This window comes from Macrotis lagotis, chromosome 1 (assembly GCF_037893015.1).
Source record: "Macrotis lagotis isolate mMagLag1 chromosome 1, bilby.v1.9.chrom.fasta, whole genome shotgun sequence".
Classification (NCBI taxonomy): Eukaryota; Metazoa; Chordata; class Mammalia; order Peramelemorphia; family Peramelidae; genus Macrotis; species Macrotis lagotis.
The window spans coordinates 339,024,030-339,049,043 of record NC_133658.1 but is presented as its reverse complement, the minus strand read 5'-3'; the positions used below and the strand labels follow the sequence as shown (position 1 = coordinate 339,049,043).

Below are 25,014 nucleotides of genomic sequence, written 5' to 3'. Positions count from 1 at the left end.
GGGCATATGGAGCTTAAAAGACTTGTCAGAATTCACACAAGTAATGAATCAATAATGTGAGCTGGGATTTAAATCTAGATTTCATGATACAAAATCCAGTATTCTTTCCTCTACCCCATATTGCCCTTCATTCTGAAATAAAAAGTCCCATATAACCTCATGGATCACGGGACATTAGAATTGGAAAGAACACTGGGAATCACTGAATTTGTTGACCCAATTTTACAACTGAAGAAGTAGTATCAATCCTGGCTCTGCCATTTGCTACCCATATGACTTCAAATAGGTTATTTATCTTCTCACATGTATTGAGGGTCCTTGAGGATGCTACACTCAACCATTTCAGTTGGTTATACCTCCTCATTACAGCCGAAGAGATAGGTCTCCAAGTTCCTTTCTAGCTCAAAATGTATGGGGTTTACAGTCTCTTCCCTTAGGTCATCCCCAAAGTAGAACTAGCTCTGAATGCCAAACTCTAATCATCATTCAAGTGAAGTGCACAGACCTTTTTGCAATAAACTAATATTATGAAAACTGCAAATTATCATGTCAAGGTAAAGGATTTTTATTATCACTTGAGAGTAGTGTGTTTGATATGATATTTTATTGTTGATTGGTAAAGATATTCTTCCTTTCATTTGTTATCAAGTTGCCTTCTTTATGATATAAGAATTCTCCAATGTCAACTTCTACTCTTCCAGGATTTAGGGGGAAAGATGTATGTTTTCTCTCTCAAAAATTAAAGAAATCAAAGAATATTAGAGTGGAAGGGGTTTTAAAAACAGAGAATAGACACTTTAAAGAACCCTGTAACACAAGTCAAAACAGAGAAAAGATGAAAGGAAGCCTAGAAGACACATAACCCAACACTCTTTGGTGACAAAGGAAGAGACTAAGATTTTTAGTTTAATAACCTGACCAAGGTGATCCAGAACTAAGATTTTAAACTGTATGTTCTGTCTGTCAACATTTATTTCACTGTGTTCTATGATTCCCCAAGCATTTATTAAGCAAAATACTCTGCTAGGCACCGGGAATATATAGACAAAATGAGCACAGTCCCTCCTCTCATATAACTTATATTCTTTGGAAAGATACAATATATTTAATACAAAATAATTTTGAGAGTGAATGAATACATCTGGGAAATAACAATTGGGGAAATTTGGGAAAATCTCCATCCAAAGGTTGCACTGGTGTTTTCTTTTAGAAAGCTGAGGCAGAGGTAAAAAAGCAATGAATTTTATGTATGTGGAACAGCTTTGGCAAAGATATGGTACAAAGATCAGGTACAGCAAGTCAAGGAAATTGTGGGTTGTAATATTGAATGGATGAAGAGTTCCTGAGTATCCTTCAACCCCAGTCTCCCCCAGCCCTGTATTAAGAAATCTGAGCAAGGAGACAGGGAGAGGTTTCATCTTTAACCATCTGTTTGGGTGGAGGGGCTGGGTAAGAAACCTCAAAGTCGGCACTCAATAAAGATTTATTGATTGTTTAATCATATAATAACTTCAGGATGTTGAAGGACTTCTCCACCCAGCCAAACTCCCTTACTTCATGGTTGCCAGATCCTGGATTTACTAATGGAGTTGGATGTTTTTGTTAGTTCTTTGAACACAACATTTCCCCTAAACACTAACCTTTCCTGGAGACTCTAAGAAAGGAGAAATTGCTCAGCATTATACTCTATATCAGCTTATTCCCAGCATCTATTTAAATTTTCCAGGGGTATGCAGGAGGAGAGAAGTCAGGGTGAGGTATCATTCCAATATTCTCACCTCATCCCTTACTCCCATAGGCATAATGTTCATTCTCTACCTGTTGGACTGGGGAGGGTAGGAATTAGGCTGGATACTGGGACTAGGGAAGAAAGTGAGAGACTGGATAAACAAGGGGTAGGCAGTTGTTTAATTAAGAATGCTTTAGGGGGTTTCAACCTTGGATCTATGTACTCTACTATTTTTTCCTGACATCATCACCACCACCCTATTTATTGAGATTCTGAGACAGAAAACTCCCAGCTTCAGAGAAATCAGAGCTCCAGATTAAAGTAAGGGGGGATGATATGTGAAGGGACTGACATCAACCACTCGTGAGGTCTGTGTAGCTCCTTCCCTGCCTTTGAATGTCTCTGGCTCTCTGATGTTATTCTCTTTTTGCCTCAGATGATTTACAAAAGCTTGCCGGCTCTGACTCTCTCTCTCGGTCAAAGCCCAGTCTTTCCCTCCCAAAATAACTCAGGGCCAGAATGATTCTTTCCACTGCAGACAAGATCGAGGGACAGAGACCATATCCTACTGTGACATTAAGAGTGCATCTGCTTTATCTAGGTGGATCACAGGATGCTGGAATCATAGATTTAGGGATGAAAGAGACATTACAGGCCATCTAATGCAACCCCTTCATTTTACAGATGAGGAATTTGAGACCCAGAGAGAATAAGAGACCAGCCCAAGGATACCCAGGCAGCAAAGGATGATGTCAAAATTTGAACCCAGGTACTCTGGCTCCAAACCAAGCTACTAAACCACATAACATTTATACAGTCTTTAAAGTGCTTTACATCTATTATCTCATTTGGGTTCATAACAGTTTTGTGAACTAGTCTTTGTTATTTCAGTCATTTTACTGATGAGGAAACTGAGCCTCAAAGGTTAAGCATCTTGTCTCTAGACATACAGATACAAGGAGTCTGAGTTACTATTTGATCTCAAGTCTTTCTGAATCCAGGTCTAGTACGCTACCTTACTGCACCTTATAGTTGCCTTCAACTTTAGAGATTTAATAAATGAATAATTCTTTTGCTTTTTTAGTTTTAGGTAATAACACTAGGTTACATTTCTGTTGTTCTCTCTCTAAACATTCATTTTCAAAGCATTTTTGAATGTTCTATTTCATTTGAACATCAATAGCAATTAACCCAGTCAGGATAGGGATTATTAGCTCCCTTTTATAGGTAGGAAAACTGAGGACAAGAGAAGTTAAATGATTTGTTCAGATGGCAAATAGCTTACCCAGATCTTCTGACTCCAAATGTAGTTTTATGAAACCTTTCATATATTTTTTTCACATGTGTACTAAAGATTTTCAGAAGTCCAGAAAATCTATCACTTTCTGCTGACAGGCTACTCTCTACTGTACTCCTCCTTGTGTTATCAGACCATCACCATTTACCTGATCTTACTTCTCTCCCTTCAAAATATTAATCCAACAGTCAACTAGTTTAAATTTACATTATCTTTACATTGTCTTAAGACCCATTCCTTTTCCAAATCTCCATCTCACTTTACTCCCACTATCCAACTTCTCTATGCATACTGATGAATGTAAATGAAAGAAGGCACACAATGGCTGGATCCAGAATACTTTTCTACTAAGCAGTCTTATCTAAGTCTTTGCCACTCTAAGCTAAGTTGTTGACACCTTCCCAGAATGACTCTATTCCTCTGCATTAGATTTTGACTCCCTAAAGGCAAGAACACTTTTTGCATTTCCTTCTTTTCTTAGTGCTTAGTACTGTGTCTGGCAAACAATAGGAATTTAATTAATACTTGCTGACTTGACTCCACTCAGAATCTGTTCTAAACATTCTCAATTCCTTAATTCATCTATACAGTCTATTCTCATTTTCTGTTAGAAGAGGACTTCACCAAATACTTGCTTGAAAAACTGATGTCATTCATTGTAAGTTTCTCCCCCACCCCAACTTCTGACTCCAAAATATTCTCAGACTCATCATCCATTTTATCTTCTTTTACTTCAGTCTCTGCCAAGGTGTCCTTGAAAATACTATTCCCTTTACTAATATTCTGGATACCATCACTTCCTTTCTGTGTTAGGTCTTTGCTCCTTTGATCTTTCCTTCTAATTTTCAATCTTTCTTTATCCCCTGGCTTCTTTTCTACTTAGAAAAGAGATCAATTCTCCTTATCCTTAAAAATACCCCTCCACTTGATCTTACCATTCCCCTCAAAACACCATCCACTGTGTACCTTCCTTTTCACAGTCACACTCCTAGAAAAAAAATAGCACTCTTGGCCACCACCTCCTTTCAATTTTTTAATATTATTTTTGCTTCTTAATCTTTCTTGGACTGACTTCTAACTGCATTGCTATACTGAAACTACTTTCTCCAAGTCACCAATGATCAATTCATTAATTCCTCAATTTGATGACGATTAGTTCTTGACTTCTCTTAACCATCTGGCATTGGTGACCATCCTTTTCTCCTAGGAACTTTCTCATCCCTAGAGTAATATTTCGTGATCTTACTCTCTTCCTGATTTTCATTCCCACCTCTATCTGTGGGTGTATCTTGGGAGTCTATCTTGGGCTCTCTTTCTCTTTGTACTCTTTCACTTGATGATCTCATCAGTAACTAACACCTATGCAGATGACTCACATCTATATAACTAGTCTTAGTTTCTCTCCTAAACTCCAGTTCTGCACCACTAGCTACCTATTGAATGTCTGCAGCTGAATGTATCCAAAACATTTCAAATTCAATATGTCCAAAACAAAAATTTTTTCTCTCTCCAAATACCCATCATTTGAAATTTTCTAATTGTTCTTTCTGGATGCTTTCTCCTCTATGGATTTTCATGACATTCTCCTCTGATTCTCTTACTACTCATTTGACTGCTCAGTCTTTTTTTCTTGATCAAAATCCACATTATGGACCCAACAGTGGGTGTAGCCCAAGGCTCTGTCCTATGCCTCCTTATTTCTCTCTATATACTCACTTGATTACCCATCAGCTTCTATGATTTAATTATAATATCTGGGCAGATAACTCACACATCTGTTCATCTAGTGCTAGTCTCTTTCCTGATATTTAGTCTTGTATTTCCATCTCAAATTAGATGTCCTGTCAGCATCTCAAGCTCAATATTTCCAAAATAGAATAGATTATTCCCTCCCTCCTTGCCCCCAACCTAACCTATAGTCCTTCAGAACTTCCTTATTTCTTTTCTTAGTCATTTCAAACTTTTCACAACCTGGAATCAATTTACCTTTTCAGTTTTATTAAATAAACCTTTCCTACCACTCTCCCCTTCATTCAATCAATTTATGGTCCAGTCCATCCTGGCCTTCTTACTATTACTCTTTCTTTTAGTTTAGTTTTTTTTTTTTTTTTGCAAGGCAATGGGGTTAAGTGGCTTGCCCAAGGCCACACAGTTAGGTAATTATTAAGTGTCTGAGGCCAGATTTGAACTCAGGTACTCCTGACTCCAGGGCTGGTGCTCTATCCACTGTACAACCCAGCTGCCCCTACTATTACTCTTACATAACATTCTGTCTCTAATCTTTTGGCCTTTGCATTGCTCGCATCCCTTCCTGGAATTTTTTGTCTTAACCACTTAGATGGTCTAGTTTTCTTCAAAATTCAACTCATATGCCTTCTTCCAAATGAGACTTTTTTGATTCTCAAACTATTGATCTAATTCCTCTCAAAAACTTCAAAGTATCTATTATGTCTGTATATATATTAGTTTCTCCCCTTTCCTATCTCCTAGAATGTAAACTCCTTGATGTCAGGGACTCTGCTTTATTTGTTGACAGCTTGCTTGACCACTCGATTAAAATGACTTTCCCTAGGTTATGTAATCTCTCTTAAAGCAGACTTAAACCAGAAAAACTAGTTTAGAAGTCCCATTTAAATTCCTCATTCAAAAATATGAGAAGGATCTATAGCTAGGAGGACCAAGAAGATAAGTCTTAGAGTTTCAATTTTTTTCATCTGTAAAATGGGAATAAAGATAGTTGTGCTACTTATGTGTCATTTTATGAAGAGAAGTTGGTTTATCTTGAAGAACTTTGTAAGATGAGAGTTATCAGAGAATAAAAAGCATTCACTATTTAAAGGAAGAAATTTCTAATCATAAAAATTTCACGTGGAAGAGGTTGTGCATTTGAACAAGCACCTGCTTGGTGCCTAGACCACTATTTTACCTGATGGGTTATAAAGCTAGTCCTAGAAAGGAGGCAGAGGCAATTTGAGTGATATTTCCTACCTTCTTTTCATTGAAACTCAGACTGAAAAATGGATTTATGTGTTGTCTCTGTCTTTAATTAAAACAACACAGGCAAATAAGTTACATTTGCCCCCTGCTGAGAGTCAGTATTTGAACTCAATTAGCTGCATCTATTTCTTCCATCCTGGGGTTTCCCCATCTGCCAAAAAATTTCTTGTCTGGTTGAAGTACAGGCATGCTCTGATGGTCACCAACAAGTCTGAAGAATTTTAAGAAACTCATGGGAAATAATTTTCTTTGATTTTCCAAATTCATACCAAAATGGCAGAGGGTAGGGTGGAAGATAAAAGGAAGACAATACAGGAGACCCATTTTTATATCTATCTGCTGCCAACACAAAGCTGCTTGGAAGGGGAAAGGTGGCAATCATAAACTTGAATGTGAGTGGGTGAGAGGGATGAAGAGACAGAATAAAATGAAAAGATGTTGAAAAAATGGTGTATTTGAAGCACTCCTTCTGCTAGGCCTTTTAGATATTAGGTAAACTTGAGATGAAAAAGATTAAAGTTAAGTTCTTTCAGGATGTCATGACTCAGCTGCATAATTATAGTCCTATAGTAAACCATTCCAAAAACTGTGATCAAGGTCTCTAGGTTCACATAGCCCTTTTTCAAGTGGCCTTGGACATAATGTGTTCCTAATTCTCTTGGCTATGATAAGAGCTTTAAAAAAGCACATTTCTGAGGAATGATCCTTTCAAAGAAGAGAAAATAAAAATGAGAGTGTGACTAGCACAAAAACTGAAATGACCAAAACTAGAAATACAGTTCTTGATTTGCTTTAGCTTTAGCAGTCACCTTTGTGTGAGAGGTTTAGAATGCAAGTAAAATGAAAAATCACAAACTAGTAGCCCCATAAATAATGACATCTATTGTTGTTATTGTTTATTTCAGTTATGGTCCAATGTTTTCTGACTTCATTGGGGTTTTCTAGTCAGAGATGCTTGAGGGATTTTCAATTTCTTTCTCTATTCCATTTTACAGATGAGGAAACTGAAGCAAATAGGGTTAAATGACTTAGCTAGGATCACACAGTAGGAATTGACAGAGGGTGGATGGGAACTTGGGAATATGAATCCTCCTGACTCTAGGCTTGGCACTTTATCCACTAGGACTAAATATAAAGTTTTCTGGATTTAAAGTTTTTCACAAACTGGCCCCAACCTACTTTTCCATTCTTATTACATGTTGCTGTCCTCAACAAATTCTAAACACCAGTTGAAGTTGATTGTTTTGCTGTTCATCACATCTGAATGGAACTCTATCTCCTATCACCGGGTTTCGGCACAGGCTGAAATCTACTCCTCCCTCATCTCTACCTCTTAGAATCCCTAGTTGCTACAAATTAAGTTCACATATCACCTTCTTCGTGAAACCTTAACATGAAACCAATCTTCACAACTACTTAACCACCCCTATAATTATCTAGTATTTATTATGCTTGTATTTTACATATATATATATTCATTTAAATAATTTCACTTATAGAATGTAGGCACTGTGGGAAAAGATATGGTTTCATTTTTGCCTTTTATCTCCAGTGCCTAGGACAGTGCTGGATTCAGAAGAGACATTCAACAAATACTTAGGGATTGATTGATTTCTGCTAAATCATAGCTGTCTGTCAGCTCCTGGGAATTATATTGCCTCATCCTGAGCCCAAAAGAAAATATAAATGTGGAGAGCTACTGAGTGGAAACTAGATTTGGAGATAGGGACTTATATCCCAAATCCTTGATTTCTGTAGTATAAAATAATTCTTCTTAGAGATATTTAGTTATGTTTTATATTTTATAAAGTAGTAGGAATGGTCATAACATTTTAGTGCTTGAAATACTCTTAAATATGAACTAATTTAGTACAATCTCTAAATCTATACTGTCCCCATTTTATAGAAGGTGAAATTGATGATCAGGAAAGAAAAGTGACTTACTTAAGGTCACTTAGCAAATAATGGGAAAAGTGGGATCTCCTGATTTCTAATCTGATATGTCTTTTCACCTCTCTTCCTGAGAAGCATAACCACTACTATCTCTTTGAAAGGCCACAGGGAGAAACCTAGAAAGAATAAGGAGAGAAAAGAATAAAAAAAATAACAAGGGGCTGAATAGTATACTGTTCACAACATGCCAAGAGAGGAAAAGAGGAAGAGGTGGGGAGAAAGAAAGAATGAGTCTGTCTGGTGTAAGTTGAATAATAAATTGTCACACAGCTCTTGCATTGCCTATTTAGTACCATAAATCAAACTCAGGGCATTTCAAAGTATTCCCTTGGTTGGTGGGGGGAAGAGATGACAGGTCAGAGTGACCACTTTTCAAATACTGGAAATGAGATCTTCCTAAACAGGGACCTGACCTAGCCCTGACAGCGGGGGGTGGGGGGGGGTGGGGGGGATTGGGGGGGGAGGGGAGTAATGGAAGAGAGAATGGAAACATTAATTTATAACTTTATTAACAAGGAGGGACAAGAAAGGGAAGGTTTAGGAAAGAAGCTAGTTTCTTCTGTGTGGTTGGAACAGTCATCTCTTCTCAAGGAAATTTCTGTACCTTGTTCCTTACTCACTTGATGGTCTGTTCTGTTGGGTGACAGGACACATTGAATAGTGACCAGACATCAAAATTTTGGACAGTTCCTGTTGACCCCAAGTCAGTGTCTTTTAACAAGACAAAGAGACTGTCACAAAAATGGATGCCATCTGAGGTTCTATTAATGGGAAAAAATAGCATCTAGGGTCTACTTTGGACTTTCTTTTCCCTTCCCTAAATTTTGTATGCCAGACCCCAGTGGGGGTCTTGAATTCCATTTTCTTTAACCTTGACTAATTAGGTCATTGAACTAGAATGAGTTCAGAGAAAGTTGTCCAGGATGATAAAGAGTTTGGAAAATAGTTAAATGAAGAGGAAAAGGAATTGATAGTATTGTCTTTGAAGAAAAGACAAATTATAAGAAGGTACCTAAAAATTTTAAAAATTGACAAAAGGAAGGGATAATATGATATGTTCTTTCTTACTCCAATGGGCAGAAACAGCAGTAGGGGGAAATCAGTAAGCCCCACGTGAAGCATATTTCACTAATACTTAGAAATGGAACTGACCAAGAGTGACTAACTTGTGAGTAGGTGATCTCTCTGTCATTGGCTGAATGACTGTCTCTCAGTGATATTAGAAAAGGATTCCTGTTTTGGAAGAAGATGGTTAGTGTCATATCTGATATATGATAACTTTAAAAATTATAACCATATTTCAAAGTAAAGGGTTCCCTTCATTGTCTGACCTATCTTATTTTGTGTATTTTCATACATTCTCAGAAAGGACTCATAAGCTTCATCAGATTGCCAAAGGAGCTAATGACACAAAAGGAAGGTAAACAAGGAGCATTTATTAGGTACCTAAGTTCTTTTAGAAATTTGAACTCATTTGATAGTCACAAGAACCCTGAGAGGTAGATATTATTATAATTGTCTTCATTTTACAGTTGAGGAAACTGAGGCAAATAGGCTAATGACAGTTAAGAACTTTTGATTACTAGATATCTCTAAGATCCCTGAGCCCTGGTACAGAAAATCATTATTACTATCATATTTGGGGGGGTAGAGGATGGGAGGTGAAATAAAGAGAACTTGATTAAAAAATCATTATTCACAAATTAGCCACTGATACAAAAAGAATGTATTTAATGTTAACTAATGCCATTGATAGAAAAGGAGGAAAAAAATTAGTCAACCAATTGTTTGATCTAAATAAATGACTTGAATGACGTTTTGGTATCACGCTTATATAACCAGTGTTCAAGAAGTGATATTCTTAGATCAATACTGTTTAGCAGTTCTTAGTTGGAGAAACTGAGGCAAATAAAATCAGCTGAAAGCACTAAGTCAACATCTTGTGGTTCATATATGAAGAAGCAGGTTAAGAAGGTGGGCAACTCAATCTGACCACAAACAACTCTTTAGCCTCTTGATTATTTCTATGTTCAGCTCATCACCATAAAGATCTCAGAAGAATGAGTCTCCTCTAGCATGCCCAGGCATCTTGGTCTTCTCCATGTGATATAATTACATTTATCCCCATTGCCATTGGGACTTGCTAAATGACTGGTAGAAATATTTGCTTCTAGGTATATCTTCCTTTCCCTGATCAGACTCTGAAGCATTCCTAAGAAGTTTTGTAATATAAGAGATGGAATGAATCTCTTTGGACCCCAAACTACCATAATTTGAGAGGATAACCAAGAACTTGTGTGTAATAATTCCTTAAAAGTATTGCTCTTGATGCCTACAATCAGTGAGTCCTTTCCAGAATGTCAAAGGCAGGAATGGATGACCTTTGCAAAGTCAGCTAAAGAAGAAATGAATGTGCAATCATGTTAAATTTTGGTAAGTCAAGATAGATCTTTCTTTTAGGCACAATATTCCTCTCTGTGTTTCTTCTTTTCTTGTGTCACTTTCCAATCAAAGAAAATTAAGGGGGACCAAAGTAAGTAATGCCAAGGATGTCCTGACCACACTGAGTTCTGGTCTAGGGCCACCTATGAGCTCAGTTTTTAATGTCTCCAAATGTAAACCTTATGCTTAGGACATCTGGATGTCAGTGTGTCTTCTTGGAGCAGCTGTTTGCAGTAACCTGCAGTTGCCAGGGAAACCAGGCTCTGGAGGACACCAGCCTGATATATTTATTACTTGGAGGCAATAGACTCCCTCTTGTCACTAAGTTTTATGGGCATGCATTACTGTGGCTGAGAGGCTGAGCTGATAAACATTTTGAGGTTCAATGTTAATGAACCATGGGAACAAAGTCTACCCAGTAAACCCACCCAATAAGGCACTCCTGGGAAAATCTTCACTCATCATATTCACCACAGAGCCTGGAGAAGCAATGGCATAAGTGAGGGCCAAGAGCTAGGAGTGGGCTGAGACAGATGTCACACCCAATGTCTCACCTATAGAAGGCCTCTCTATGACTCACATGTACCAGGTGTGTCCACTGCACCCTAGTACTACTGTTTGTTTGACTAAATTTCTGTCTATCTCTCAAGGTAGATGAGAAAGTTAACTTGCCATCTCTTAACTTGGCATGAAGCAAAACTCCATACATGCCAGCCAGTTCGGGTCAGTTTCACACCCACATTGACTGCTTACAGGGCTCAAAACCACATGCTTATAGTTGGTGGTTCTACTATGTTGATGGCTTGCAACAAATATATTTCTACTACTAGGAAAGAAAAAAAAACTTTAAATAAAGCTTAAGCTTAAAAGGACAATAGAGGTGAACTATTTCAAATCCTTCATTCTTAAAGTTAATAATTAATGATAGTTAATATATATGTTATTTTTAAGGTTTACATAGTATTGCACAAATATTAATTTATTTGATCCTCAAAACTACCCCTTAAGAGATGGATACAATCTCTATAATACAGATGAAGAAACTGAGATAATGGTTAAATAATTTGTCTAGAGTCACAGAGCTAGATAAGTGTCTGAGATATGATTTGAACTTAAGTCTTCCTATCCCTAAGTCCACTGCTCCACTACTCTATCTATTCACTGACATATACCTTTTCAGAGGAAGAATCTGAAGTCCAGAGAAAGTCATTACCACATAAAGAATCCTGGGAATTTTGGTATACATCCTCAAGGACATATTCTAGAATGTGATAGGGGCCTTCTGAAGGCACAGATGGTATATTTATCTAATTTGTAAATGACACAAAATTAATATGAGAGCTAGTATGCTAGACAACAGACAGGACCCTTAACTGCCTTGTAATAGTGATAGACTAAACTGAATGAGATGAATTTTAATAGGAATAAAATGTAAAGTCCTACACAGAGCCCCCCCCCAAATCAAATGAGCAATAACAGGAAGGAAGAAGGTATGGTCTGTTAGTTTTTATTTAAAAAATGATCTACATTCTAAAGCTCAATGGGGGCAGATGGCAAATAGATAATACAATGGATAGAGAATGGATAGAGTGCTGGGCCTGGAGTCAGAAAATGTGTTCCTGAATTCAAATACAGTTTAGATATTTACTGGCTATCTATCTTAGAGCAAGTCATTTAACTCCCTTTAGCTTAGTTTCCTCATCTTTAAAATGAGCTACAGAAGGAAATTACAAATCACAGCAGTATTTTTGATAAGAAAATCCCAAATGGGATCACAAAGAGCTAGACATGACTGAAAAGCAACTGAACAACATAACATCAGCAACATAAAACTTAATATTGATCAATGATGTATGACATGGAAACCACTAACTTTTTTTGGCTCTATTGAGTGCACATATAAAGAATATGACAATACCATTGGCTTCAGCAGGATGCTTATGTCAAGGAGATTGAATTAAGAGCAGGGGCCACATTTTAGAAAGGCCTATGACAAGTTGGATAGCCATGCAGGATAAGGAAAGAACTGTAGCCTATGCCATATGATGAATTGTTGAAAGAACTAATGTTCACTTTTATATAATTTGTCAAAACAGAATGTTTAGCCTATGGAAGAGAAGACTTGGAGTAGGAGACATACTTGTTTTTAAGGTTTTGAAGGGTTACCATGGAAAAAGGCATCAGGATCATTTTGCCTGACCCCAGAGGGCAGAACCAGAACCAGTGGTGGCAGGAGGTAAGGAGGAAGTTGTAAAAAAGGATATTTTGGCTCAATGATAGTTGTCCAAAGTTCAAATAAACTCTCTTAGGAGCAGGGTTCCCCATCAGTGAGTCAACTAGTCTTCAACTAATATCTTCATTAAAGGAGTCTCAAGTGGGAGCAAGATCATCATATATGTGGAATTCCAGATTAAGTATAGGGTGACCTAGTGATATCTAATGTTCTTTCCAGCTCTCATCTTCAATGATATGGTGCACTGGGGGAATAGGAAGTCAGTAGCTGATGTCAGTAGTCCTAAAAAGTGTATTATTAGCCTCTTTTACAAGCTAAGGCTTCCTTCAGGCAATATATAGAATCAGAACTTTTAGGCTGATGTTCCTTGGAGTCTATTATTTTGTCAGTGTTCATGTTTTCAAGAGAGGCAGTGTAAGATCACCAGCTGAGTCTGGTAAGGTATAGTAGAGCACCTTCAAAGGTTTTTTGTTTTCTTGGTTTATTTTCTCAGAATGTTTATATTTTCTTCCTCTTTGCAAGGCACTGTGTGCAAATTGTCCTGAAATCTGCCTAACATCTTGAGCAGAAATCACCCAGTGATGAGGCAGAGGTGGCTTCATGTCACAAGGTCAATAATATCTGTATCCTTGACAACATTTTCTATTTTTTTTTCACATATGCTTGTGGGTTGTAGGACTTTGGAAGAAAGAAATTGATAGATCTGATTGGTAAAGTGACTTTCTCAAAAATCATAGAGTAAGGTAATGACAAAAAAGAGAGTGGAACCTAAATCTCCTGAGTCATAATCCAATTTACTTTCCATTATACCAGTGACTCCCAAGTAGCTGGTAAATAGTAATGCAATCATTGAAAAACAGTGGGAGTTTAGAGTGCTTTTTGGTGAGACATTAATGAAATGATTTTTTAACAAATCAAAATGAAACATAATTTGCCTTCTCACCTTTCTAGTCCTTTTTTTGGTAAATAGTATTTTTTCCAATTATATTCATTTTTATTTTGAGTTCCAAGGTTTTCTTTCTCCCTTTCTGCCCCTCCCCCACTCACAGAAGATGGAAAGCAATCTATAAAGGTTGTACACATGTAAGCATGGAAACATTCATTTATTAGTCATGTTGTGAAAGAAAAACAAAAGAACAATAAGGAAAAGTCACAAAAGATAAAAACCAAAAACAGTGAAAAGAGTGTTCTTTGATCTGCATTTAGATTCTATAGTTTTGTTTTGTTTTTCCCTTTGGATGTGGATAGCATTTCTTTTTTCATGAGTCTTTCAGAATTGTCTTGGATAGTTGTATTATTGAGAAGAGCTAAGCCCATCATAGCTGATCATCACACAGTGTTTCCATGTACAATGTTTTCCTGGTTCTGCTCACTTCACTCAGCATCAATTCTTATAAATCTTTCCAGGTTTTTCTGAAATCCAGCTACTTATAACTTCTTATAGTATAATAGAATCACATTCCATTTATATATTAAAACTTGTACAGTCATTCCCCAATAGGTGGGCATTCCCTCAATTTCCAATCCTTTGCCATGATATAAAAGGGCTACTTTTCTCTTTTTATATGATGTCTTTGGGATACAGATTTAATGGTGATATTACTAAATCAAAGGATATGCACAGATTTTAGCCCTTTGGTCATAGTTTCAAATTTCTCTCCAGAATGGCTGGATCAGGGGCAGCTAGGTGGCACAGTGGATAGAGTACTGGCCCAGGATTCAGGAGGACCTGAGTTCAAATCAGACCTCAGAAACTTAATAATTACCTAGCTGTGTGACCTTGGGCAGATCACTTAACCCCATTGCCTTTTAAAAAAACAAACAAAAAAGACAAAACAGAATGGTTGGATCAATTCACAATCTACTACCAATACATTAGTGTTTCAATTTTCTCACATCTTTTCTAATACTTATTACTTTCCTTTTCAGTCACATTAGCCAATCTGATAAGTGTAATGTGCTATCTTGGGTTATTTTAATTTGTATTTCTCTAAGAAATAATGATTTAGAGTATTTTTTCATATGACAATAGATAGCTTTAATTTCTTCATCTGAAAACTGCCTGTTCATATCCTTTGACCATTTATCAATTGGGCAATTACTTTGATTCTTATAAATTTGATTAAGTTCTTTAAATATTTAAGAAATGAGTCCTTTATCAGAAATACTGGCTGCAAAAATTGTTTCCTAGCTTTTTGCTTTCATTCTAATCTTGATTGCAATATTTGTTGTGCGAACTCTTTTTAATTGAATGCGACTAAATGATTCACTTTATATTTCATAATGTTTGCTTTATCTCTTGTTTGGTCATAACAGATAGCCTATCCCTTCCTCTCCTGATTTGCTTATGGTATCACCCTTTATGTCTGAATCATCTACCCATTTTGACCCATGATGTGATATGATAGTCTATGTCTAGTTATGTCATATGATTTTTTAGTTTTCCTAGCAGTTTTTCTCAAATATTGAATTCTTACCCCAGGAGCTGGATCTTTGGCATACTCAAGATTACTACTGTGTCTTGTTTTCCTAATTCATTCCATTGATCCATGACTTTATTTCTTAGTCAGTGTCAAATAATTTTGATGATTAATGCTTTATAATATAGTTCTAGATCTGGAATGGCTGTCTAACTTTGCATTTTTGGTAATATTTGTAGGACTCCACCTATTTTTGCAAATAGTTTAGATAGTATTGGAATTAATTGTTCTTTATATGTTTGGTAAAATTCATTTGTAAAGTCACATGATCCTGGAGATTTGTTCTTCCAGATGAATTTTCTTACTTTTTTCCTAGATCTATAAAATTATTTTGATAATTTGATTTGTATGACATTGAATAAGTAAATTAATTAGGTAGAATTATCATTTTCAACATATTTGCTCAGTGTCCCCATGAGCTATTGCCCATTCCCAGTTGTTAGATCTGATTTTATTTTTGTGAAATATTTTGTAATTGTGTTCGTATAGTTTCTGAGTTTGTAGATTCCTAAAAATTTTAGATTGTCTACAACTATTTTAAATGTAATTTCTCTTTCTATCTCTTGCTACTGAGCTTTGTTATTAATATATAGCAATATAGTAATATATAGAAATGATGATGATTTATGTGGGTTTATTTTTATATTCTGCAACTTTGCTAAAATTATTAATTATTTCAAGACTTTTTTAGCTGATTTTCTAGGATTTTCTAAGTACAACACCTTATCATCTGCAAAAAGTGATAGTTTTTCTCCTCGTTGCTCATTTTAATTCCTTCAATTTCTTTTTCTTCTCTTTTTGTTGAAGCTAAAACTTCTAGCACAATATTGAATGATAATGGTGACAATTAATATCCTTTTTTCATCTTATTGGGAAGACTTCTTGCTTATCCCCCTTATAGACTATGCTTGCTGATGTTTCTAGCTAGATATTACTTACCATTTTAAGGAAAGTTCCATTTATTCCTATGTTTTCTAGTGTTTTTAATATGAATAGATATTGTATTTTATCAAAAGGTATTTTTCTGCAGCTATTGAAATTTCTTTTGGTTTTATTATTAATATGGTCAATTATGTTAATAGCCTTCCTAATATTGAACCAATGTATTATCTTGGTAATAAATTGCTGTAATCTCTTTGTTCATGTTTTATTTAAATTTTGTGCTTCCGGATACATTAGGGAAATTTTTCTCTAATTTTCTTTTTCTGCTTTGGCTTTTCTTGCTTTAGATGTTGGTACCATATTTGTCTCATTAAAGGTATTTGTTGGGACACCTACACTTATTTTTTCCATGCAGTTTATATAATACTGGAATTAATTGTTCCTTAAATGTTTGATAGAATTTACTTGTAAATTCATCTGACACTTGAGATTTTTTCTTAGGCAGCTCATTGATGATTTGTTTAATTTATTTTTCTAAAACGGGGTTAAACATTTTATTTTCTCTTGTTAATCTGAACAATTTATCATTTTTGTAAATATTTAACCATTTCACTTAGATTGTCAGATTTATTGTAATACAATTGTACAAGACAGAGACTTATTATTGCTTTAATTTTCTCTCCTTTGGTGGTGAATTCACCTTTTCCCATTTTTGACAGTGGTATTTTGGTTTTCTTCCTTCTTTTATAAAAATAAAATCAACCAAGTTTTAACTATCCCTTTTTAAATAAAACTAGCTCTTAATTGTATTTATTTGTTCAATCATTTTCTTAGTTTTAATTTTATTAAGCTCCCCTTTGAGTTTCACAGTTTCTAATTTGCTGTTTAATTGGTTTTAAGTTGTTCTTTTTCTAGCATTTTTAGTTGCACACCCACTTCATTTACCTGCTTTTTTATTTTATTCATATAAGAATTTAAAGATATAAAATTTCCCCAAAGTTTTTCTTTGGCTACATCCTGTGAATTTTGATATGCTTTCTCACTATTGTCAATCTTTTTGATGAAATTATTGATTATTTCCATGATTTGATGTTTGATCCATTCATTCTTTAGAATTGGATTATTTAGTTTCCTATTCACTTTTTTTAGGTTTTTGCCAAGCAAATAGGGTCAAGTGGCTTGCTCAAGTCCACACAGCTAGGTAATTATTAAGTGTCTGAGACCGGATTTGAACTCAGGTACTCCTGACTCCAGGGCTGGTGCTCTATCCACTGCACCACCTAACTGCCCCTCAATTCACTTTTAATTTATCTTTCCATGGCCCCTTATTACATACAATTTTTACTGTTTCATGATTGGAAAAGGATGCTTTTTTTGTGTTTAATTGTCAGATTTTATGCTCTAATACAGAGTCAATTTTTGTATAGGGACCATATACCACTGAGAAAAATGGTGTATTTCTTTCTGTCCACATTCAGTTTTCTTCAGGAGTCTATCTTATCGAACCTTTCTAAAATTCTACTCATCTCCTTAACTTCTTTCCTATTATTATTGTGGTTCTATTATCTAGTTCTAAGAAGGGGAGATTGAGGTCTCCCACCAATGGAATTTTCTATTGCTTGTAACTCATTTAACTTTTCAAATAATTTGCTCTTTTTTTTGTTTTTTTTGCAAAGCAATGGGATTAAGTAGCTCGCCCAAGTCACAAAGCTAGGTAATTATTAAGTGACTGAGGTCAGATTTGAACTCAGGTCTTCACTGTACCACCTAGCTGTCCCAACTTTTCAAATAATTTGGATGCTATACAACTTGATGCATATATGTTTAGAATTGATATTACATCATTGCCTACAGTACCTTTTAGCAAGTTGTCATCTCTTTTCTTATCTATTTTAATTGGATATATTTTTGTTTTGTCTGAGATCAGAATTGCTGCCACTGATTTTTTTAAACTGCTGAAGCATAATACATTCTGCTCTAGCAATTTTTTGACCTTAACTCTCTCTGCTCAAATTTGTTTCTTTTAAATAATATATTATAACACTATTGATTTTAATTCACTCTGCTTCCATTTTTATAGGACAAATCACTCCTAGTTATTATTACTGAGTATTTTCTACATCCTGTTTTCCCCCGTTTATATTTTTCTCTTTCTCTCCTTTCACTCTTCTCTACTCATCAGTATTTTGCTTTTGACCACCATTTCCCACAATCTACTCTCTCTTTTTCAACCCTCTCTCATTTTCTTTTTCTTTTCCTTTCCTACTTTCCCTTACCAAGATAGATTTCTTTACTCAATTGAGTATGTATGTGATTCCCTCTTTGAGCTAAATCCAATGAGAATAAGTTTCAAACAATGCTCATCCCTCCCTTTTTTCCTTTACTGCAATCTTTCCTTCAAGCCTCTTCATGTGATATAATTACTCCCTTCTGCCCCCTTTCCTCTTCTCCTAGTATAATCTTTTTTTAACTCCTTAATTTTTTTTATAATCACATCAAAGTAAACTTACATTTATACCTTCTAAGTATATGTTTTCTAAGTGGCCTAATAAAGATACAGTTCTTGAGAGGTATCTTCTGGTTTAGGGATCTAAACATTTTAACTTTATTGAATGTCAAGGTATTTTGGTTTTTTTTTCTTTCTTGTTTACCTTTTTATGCTTCTCTTGTATTGGAAGATTAAATTTTGAGATCAACTCTGGTCTTTTCATCAGAAGAGTTTGAAAGTCCATCATTTACCCTTAAATATTATGGTGAATGTTGCTTGGTAGTTAATTTTTTTTTTTTTAGGTTTTTGCTAGGCAATGGGGTTAAGTGGCTTGCCCAAGGCCACACAGCTAGGTAATTATTAAGTGTCTGAGACCAGATTTGAATCCAGGTACTCCAGGGCCAGTGCTTTTATCCACTGTGCCACCTAGCCACCCTGGTAGTTAATTCTTGATTGTAATCCAGGTTCGTCTTCCAGAATATTATATTTCAGACCCCCCAAACATTAAATGTCAAAACTGCTAAGTCCTGTGTAAGTGTGTGGTTTCTTAATATTTGAATGCTTCTTCCTGGACATTTGCACTATTTTTTCCTTGACCTGATAGTTCTGGAATTTTGCTTCAATATCTCTTGGTGTTTTCATTTTGGGATCTTTCTCAGGTGATGATAGGTGGATTCTTTCAATGATTAACTTATCCTCTGGTTCTAATATTCAGAGAAGATTTTCTTGCTAATTTCTTGAACAATCATTTTTAAACTCTCCTGGATCTAATTTTCAGGTCAATTGTTTTTTCAGTGAGATAATATAAATTTTCTTCTTTTTTCATTCTTTTTATTTTGTTTGAATGATTCTTCATCTCTTATAGAGTTATTAACTTCCATTTTGCCAATTCTAATTTTTAGGGAATCATTTTCTTTATTTAAATTTTTACATTTTCTATTGTATTTAGTCAATTCTACTTTTAAAGAAGTTGTTTTCGTCGGTAAATTTTTGTTTCCTTTTCCAAGCTTTTGATTTTTTTCATAATCCTCTTGTATAACTCTCATTTCTTTCCCCAGTTTTTTTCCTAAATCTATTTTGAACTCCTCCAAGAGGACTTTTTGGGCTTGAGATCAATTCAAATTCTCCTTTGATGCTTTTCGTGTTGGCATTTTGACATTATTGTCCTCTTTTGAGTTTGTGTTTTGATGTTCCCTGTTGTCACAGTAACTTTCTATGGTTAAGGTTCTTTTCCCATTTTATGATTTATTTTAAAAGTTAAGCTCTCCTCCTGGGGAATAGGGAGCACTGTCCCAAACTTCTTGCACTGTGGGGTACAGGGAGCTGGTCATTGGTTTTCTGTCTTGGGGCTTCTGGGTCTGGTGGCTTGTCCACTGTACTAGGGTAGCCTGGCCTAGACTAGAGAGGGTGGTATTATGGAGCACGAACTGGACAAGACTCAGGAGAACTGATTTCTAGTCTTGGACTGACATTATCTTACTGTGTAAGCAAAATATGACCTGGCAGTAATCGGACAATTGGAGCTTTCAGGATTATAAACCTTTGACACAAGCACCTAAAAAATCCAAGCTGTTTTATCTTGGGTTCTGGGGCTGGTGGTTTGCCTGTTTTGCTGGGACTGTAGACCACACAACTGATTTGCTGTGCCACTAACCTGCTAAGTGAAGACCTAAAGACCTCAGTTGCTAATCTTTACTATTGCTAAAAGTCTACTGGCAAGGCTGACACTGTACATGCTAGTCTGTACTTCCCTTTTATTCAAGTGAGATAGACCTATATTGAAGTCCTTCTAAGTTATCTTGGGCTATAAAATTGTTCCACTCTTATCTTTTTGTGAATTCTATCACTCCAGAATTCTTTTAGAGGGTTGATTTAATGACTTTCTGAGGGAAACTAGGGAGAGCTTAGGCAGCTTCCTGGCTCCTCTCTGTTAACTTGGCTCTATTTACCCAGTCTACTTATGTTCTGTATCCCTCTCTCTTTCTCCTCCCCTCCCCCATTTATTCTGTTATCAAGTTAAACTGGACTCATTGTTCCATCTCCTGAGTCTGGCCATTTTCATTAGCTGTCCCTCATGTCTGTAATATTCTCTCTTAATTTGTACTTCATATCTTCCTACAGGTGCTAACTAAATTCTCATCTTCTCTGGAAAGTTCTTCCCAATCCCTCTTAATTCTAGTGTCTTCTATCAATGTATTATCTCCAATTGATCTTGTATCTCTCTTGTTTGTACACAGTTGTTTAGATGTTGTCTTCCCCATTAACTTATGAACTCTTTGAGATCTGTCTTTGCCTTCCTTAATATCTCCAGTGATTAATAAACTGTCTGTCACTGAAATGAAAGAGAAATAATTCATCTAAAAGTTCTTGGTGACCTCAACCCACTCTCATCTAGACCTTTTTTCAGGTAACTGTTAAACCTTCACATCTCCACCCTTGTCTTTAGATATGTGTTTCCAAAAGTCTAGACTTTAAGAGCTATTGCCCTTTAGATATCAACCCATAGTTAACTTACTTAAAACTGCACCTATATCTTTCTCTAAAACCAACTACTTCCTTTTTTCCTTCCTAACTTTTCCCAGTTTCCATCAGGAGCACAACCAAACTCCCAGTTTCCCAGCCTAGGTATCTTAGAATTATCTTTTATTCCTTCCTCTCCATTTCCTATGGCTTCACCATCACAATGTTCTCATTCATTCTCCTTTTTTCAATCTAACCTTTCAACTCCATTCCCACAGTTGCTTCCCTGATAGAATTCTTCATAAGCTCACATACAGGATTTCTGTAATAGTTTCCTGTTTCATCCTCTTGCCTGTGGCTTTTTACCATCCAATTCCATTATGTAGGCTATCAATTTAATCTTCTTAAACTGAGTTTAGTTCCCTGATTCCTTTCTCATCAGGTATCAACTGCAGTTTGGCTTTTAAGATGTGTTCAAATTCTGCTTCATCTTTTTTCACTTCATTTCCTATTTTTCACACATAGGACTAGAGAGGGTGGTATTATGGAATGTGAACTAGAAAAGACTCAGGAGAACTGGCTTCTAGTCTTGGACTGACATCTTACTGTGTAAGCAAAATCTGACCTGGCAGGAATTGGACACTTGGAGCTTTCAGGATTATACAACCTTTGACACAAGCACATAAAGCATTCTTTTTGAGGTAGACTGGTCTCTTCACTGACCATTACAAAGCATTTTGCTTACTCTCACCTTAGTCTAATTTTAGAGATTAAACGGGAAAGTATAAAGAGTGACTTTAGGGATAGATACCCAGGAAGACCCGCTTTCAAATCCTAGCAGTATCACTTGTTTTGCATTAGGCAAATGACTTCATTTACTGTGGTGTCAGTTTCTTCATTTATTAAAAAAGGAAAGCATTGAACTAGATCATTGCTAACATTTTTTTTTTTATCTCTAGAGCCTATGATCCTATGAGTACAGAATTTGGATCTTAGCTATCTCAGTTTGGTATATACCTGACATTTCTCAGACAACCAATCAACAATCATTTATTCAGCACCTCTTATGAGGCAGGAATTATGATAGGTGTAAGACAGTCAAAAAACAAAGAAAATAAAAATACCTTCTGGGAGTTTATGTCAATGAGAGAGATAACTTGTACAAATATAATAAAAATATATACAAAATCAGTGCAAAGTAAATTCAAGGGAGAGGCACTTCACTAGCAAATAAGAGGATCAGGAAAGATCTGGTATAGGAAACATTACTTGAGATAACCTTTGAAGTAACTTAGTAGTTCTTAGAGGATCCCACTTAGCCCTGGTACTAATAGAAGAAAGATTTCCTTTCTCTGTTCCCCCTACACTATTCTACACACAGCTATTACATTTATTATCTATATGCAAATGTACATTTGTAGGTATATATTTGAACCTCTGATTTACTTGGTATAGAGAACTCATGGTGAGGAAACTCCTTCTTCCATTGCAGATAGGCAAGTTATAGTCTTAGCACAAGCAACAGAGAGTTGACCTTGAACTCTAGAAAATCTGAGTTTTAATCTTTTCTCTGCTATAAAATGACTGTGTTTAAGTTCTCAGTGTCCTAAGTATTTCTGTAAGCTATTTAAAGTAAGGCACATAATCAATTAGATATGAGGAACTAAGGTATTAATACTAAATAAATGCCTACTGGTTGATTTAATCTAGAAACAAAAGTGGAATCATTTTCATAATATACAAATTTGTTATGAATGAAGATTATAAATCATCTCCGATGTCTTAAGCAATAACTATGATCCTAGATCCTCCAAATCACATTACTCTTGAATTGGTCTAGTACAGACAGAAAGTAGAGTTGGGGTGAGGGAATTAACCTTGGTTTGAATCAACTATTTTAGGATAGTGTGAAAAGCACTAATATTTAATAAGCTTTAATGGTCAAACTGGGAGCATCTTGATTGACTACAAAAATGCAAAAGAGGGTCATTGGACTTGAAAGCTAGGAGACCTAGGTTTGAGTCCTGGCTCTGCAACTTTTGAACTATGTGATACTGGTCAAGTCATTTGATGTCTCTTCCTTCAGCTGTGAGCTCTTAGAGAACAGGGTTTTTCTTTTTCCTTTTGTTGTGTCCCTGGTATATGTTACAGTGCTTAGCCCATAGTAGTGGCTTCATAAATGAATGCTGACAGTCTCATTTTCTTCATCTTTAAAATTAAAAGTACTTTGACTACTTACGTCAAAGAACTTGAAGAAAGCACTTTATAAACAAATGCTATGTTGTTACTTAGTTGTTTTCATTCATGTCCAACTCTTTGTGACTCCTTTTTTGGTGGGGGTTGCTTGGCAAAGATACTAGAATGGTTATTCTTCCCTTCTTCTGCTCATTTTACAGATGAGAAAAACTGCATCAAACAGAATTAAATAACTTGCTCAGGGTCACACGGCTAGAAAGTGTCTCAGTCTGATTCAAACTCAGGTCTTTCTGTCTCCAGTTCAGGCACTCTATCCACTGCCTCAATTAGCTGCCCTATCAGCAAAAGTTATGTGACTATTGTTATTTATCTTGGTGTACTTTTATGTCAAGTATTTTTTATAGGCTGTTTAGTAATAGCTAATTAATGACAATGCTTGTCCTTTGTTCTCAAAGAAGACCATGACATCAGGGAGGTGATGTCATGACAAGCAGGTGAATTGGATTTGAGTGAAGGGGTGCTGTGCTAAGTCACCAGCTTCACTTTTTCCTCCAGAGTCATCTGGATACTGTGGTCAAATGACTTAGGATGACTGGTAATGGACCTTGAATCTGAGGTGGTCCAGATGAAGAGACTTGCCCAAGATCAAACAGTTAGTAAGTGTCAGAAGCTGGATTAGAACCCCTGTCCTCCTGATTCCAAGGCCAGTGATCTATTCGACATGCCAACTAATATCAGATAGATGAATTCTTTCTGAATCTCCCTAGGTAATTTTGTATCAGTCTCTATTGCAGTGTAATAGAACCATTGCTGGATACTCAGTCAGAACAACTCAGCCTAAGTTAGAGGAGAAAAGCAAATCATTGTTCCTTTCCAGCCTTCTCTCTCAAATATGGGGTGAGCTAAATGAGTTCTAGGATTTCTTCCTGTGCTATTTTTATGTTCTAATATTTTTTCATTGGTCTTTTGTCTTTAATTTAATTTTGTTTTCTAGATCTTACAATCTATATATGTTCCATGTTATGAGACTCTTTTAGCTTTGACACTCCATAGTCCTTAATGTGACATAGTGAATAGAGAGTTGGACCTGGATTTACATCCAGCCTGTGACACTAGCCCTATGAACCTCAGTTTTATCATCTGTAAAGAAAGGATTGGACTAATTGCCTTTTAAGGTTGCTTCCAGACCCAAAGCTATAATCCTATCTGATAGGACATTTCCTTTTCATGACCTACCTCATTCTCTCCACAATGTCAGAAAGCAATCTCTATTGTCAATCTCTAGTAAGAGATAATGAAATATCAAGATACAAAAGAAGCCAAAGATTCCATGGGACAACAACAAAGGATGGAGGAAGCCACAGTGATAGTGGGGAGTTGGGGGAGAGGAGTGAGTCATTGGTTCAATAGTTGGAGGCTAACAAGTTATCAAAGCAACTACAACTTGGTCAGCCTCTGTGGGAGGGCCAGTCCCAGCAAACGGAAATTTATGTCCTGGAAGATCATAAATTGTTCTCACAAGTTGTAAAGCTGGAGTCAGGAATGGATCTCTGGTTTAGCTTTGAGGAAAATTTTTGCTGAGTGCCCAATGAGCAATGTGGGAAAACACAGTAAAAGCAATGTTTTTTTTTTCTTCCTTGTCATTTCTAAGATGGTGGATCTGATGTTTCACTCTGAGCATATTTATCTATTAACCTATCCATCTGTCTATCTGTTGACCTTTCTCACTGCCTTTATCATGATGAATCTCCCTTTCATGTGAGGGGAAAAATTATAATATAAGTTCCAAATACCGATAAGACAGACTTCATAATGTTAGACCAAGATCCAGCTTTTGCCTTTTAGGGAGCCAAATAT

General features: G+C 35.9%; 1 protein-coding gene across 3 annotated transcripts in view; it reads right to left on the bottom strand.

The window, feature by feature from the left end:
- ASTN2 (astrotactin 2) overlaps positions 1–25,014 on the bottom strand; it is a 1,297,121-nt gene that overhangs the window by 7,156 nt on the left and 1,264,951 nt on the right. The window lies entirely within an intron of this gene.